The following is a 2,083-nucleotide window of genomic DNA, read 5'->3' on the forward strand; positions in this document are numbered from 1 at the left end:
CCCATAGAGGAAACGGCGAGAAGTTACAGAACAGACAGGACACTCACCAAACAACCAGGGAGCAGCCACAGAACCAGAGCCAGGTAATACAAAGACCCAGCTGTGGCTTATCAGGGTGCTTTTATCCCAGGTGGTGGTTTGCTACTCTCCTGCCCCAGCCCATTGAGGGAGGAGCTGTGGGTGGGGCTTGTGGTATATGAGGCACAGCCTTTCCTCAGGGTGCTCATTTGTGGTTCAGCTTTCGTCTGGGTAAGTTCTCTGGTGTTTGCTCCGGTTTTCTGGCCTTAGAGCTTTGTGGTTTGTTTCAGGTGGGTTTTTTGGGGGTGGGTTTGAAATGGTCTTGTTTCAGTAAAGACCTTCAGGTCATGTTAGGGCTTACTAGTGTATGCATTAGTAAGTACCTTTATGTAGAGGTTTTTTTAGGTGTTATATTTATAAGCAGTGGTGGTGAGGCAAGAAGAACCCCACAGCTTCTCTCAGGGGGAGGAGTCAAGGCAAAGGTAATTTTGCTTGATGTCCTGGTTAACTGTGTATCATTCCTGTTCTCTTTTGCAGATGAAGGAAAGGTATATGGCTAGAGAAGGAATGTACTGGTGAGCCAAAAAGGGTTTGTCTCAAGTGTGGCTTTGGACCTCTGCCATTGTAAAAAGTGAGTTAAAAGAAGGGGTCCGGAGAGGGGCAGGAAGGAGTCGTAAGGTCGGTGGGGGAGTGAGCCTGTTAAAGAGGCAGTGTCTTTGGGTAGCTAAAGGGAGCAGGTTATTATTCAGTTTGAGCTTTTATCGCTTTATAAGTCTAAAGCACAGCTGGGGGTCGTGCCGCAGAGTCTCAAGTTCAGTAGTCTCTCGGGACATAGCTCCAGGTTGTTTTTACAGCTCTGTTCTTTCAATGTATATTTTCCCAAAGCTGACTCTGTCCAGCCATCTTGACAGTTAAAGTGAGAGGCCATTAACCGGCTGAAGCAGCAGCTCAATGCAAAATAGTTTTTAGTATTTAAGCATTTTTTTATTTGCATTTTTCTGGCGATTTGCAGGCAGGACAGAGCAGGTGGAAACGTCAAAGTGTGACGTAACTCAGCTGCGGGAGGGCTTAGCATGGAGAAGGCCGACATTTCAAGCACTGTGTCGGCACACATCCGTTTCTATTTATTTTTCAGGTTTTACATCGGAATCGGGAGAGGTGAAGCCGCACAGTTAGAGGGGATGTACGAAGCTAAGAGGATTTTACACCAGGCTGGCGATTGACACCATAGCCCAATACGATGGAGGGGTTCATGGTCATTCCTGCAGCTGCTGTGCAGTCGCCTTTGGAGTCGGATGAGTACTTGCAGGGAGTCGGGGAGGTAAAGAGAATGACTGCAGGGTCAGTCTGGACTGCAGGACCAGAGCGACAGTCACTCGACTCTACTCTCTTAGGTCTTGCAAGGGAGGGGAGCCCCGGAGCACCTTTTGGAAACTTTTTCGGGACCGTGACATGGGAGCTCCAAACCATGAAGCTCGCTTGAGACCCACGCCACTACGGAACCTGAATAGATAGACTCCTTTTTGGAGCTGGAGGGCAGGAGATGAGGTCAGGACGGCAGGCAAGGGATTGAAAGGTAGCACGGAGGAGAGGGAAAGGGAGGGTGTTTCATCACAACAATTACAGTTTCAGAGTCGGGTTCACAGCCGGACCGTCACAGCAGTTTCGGCGGTTGGTGTTGGAATCGCACAGTTACGTCAGACTTTGTTCTGGGGCTCTGCGGGAGCCTCACTGTCTCTGTCCAATCGACCCACTGGCGATCGAGACAGACGGAGCATTCCATCTTGGGAGTGGTCTTCCACGAGAGACTTTGTCTTTTTGGTGTCACAGAGTCTATGGTGTTCTCTTTGCATGTGTGTGTATATGTGTTTGCTTAGGAAATGTTGTGACCATGGCATGTAGTTGTGGGAGGTGGCAGGGAGCTGGAGGGCGATGCATTCGGTGTAAGCTTAGTGCTTTACTTGTGTGTGGGGAGTGTGTTGTAGACTAAAGGAGTTCTTTTCGGATTTTTAGGGGAAAAAAAAAAAAAACAAACCAGCCGGGGGAGGGGTTTTTTCCTCCCCCG

The 2,083-nt window shown here is 49.2% G+C and overlaps 1 long non-coding RNA gene across 1 annotated transcript; it reads left to right on the forward strand.

Annotated features, from left to right (window-relative positions):
• The first annotated feature begins 233 nt into the window (after positions 1-233).
• On the forward strand, positions 234-1,860 carry LOC136006795 (uncharacterized). The gene is made up of 4 exons (XR_010609269.1): positions 234-249; positions 556-649; positions 1,154-1,339; positions 1,413-1,860. It is a non-coding gene; the product is annotated as an uncharacterized LOC136006795 (long non-coding RNA).
• Positions 1,861-2,083: the final 223 nt, after the last annotated feature.

This window comes from Lathamus discolor, unplaced genomic scaffold (assembly GCF_037157495.1).
Source record: "Lathamus discolor isolate bLatDis1 unplaced genomic scaffold, bLatDis1.hap1 Scaffold_70, whole genome shotgun sequence".
Lineage (NCBI taxonomy): Eukaryota > Metazoa > Chordata > Aves > Psittaciformes > Psittacidae > Lathamus > Lathamus discolor.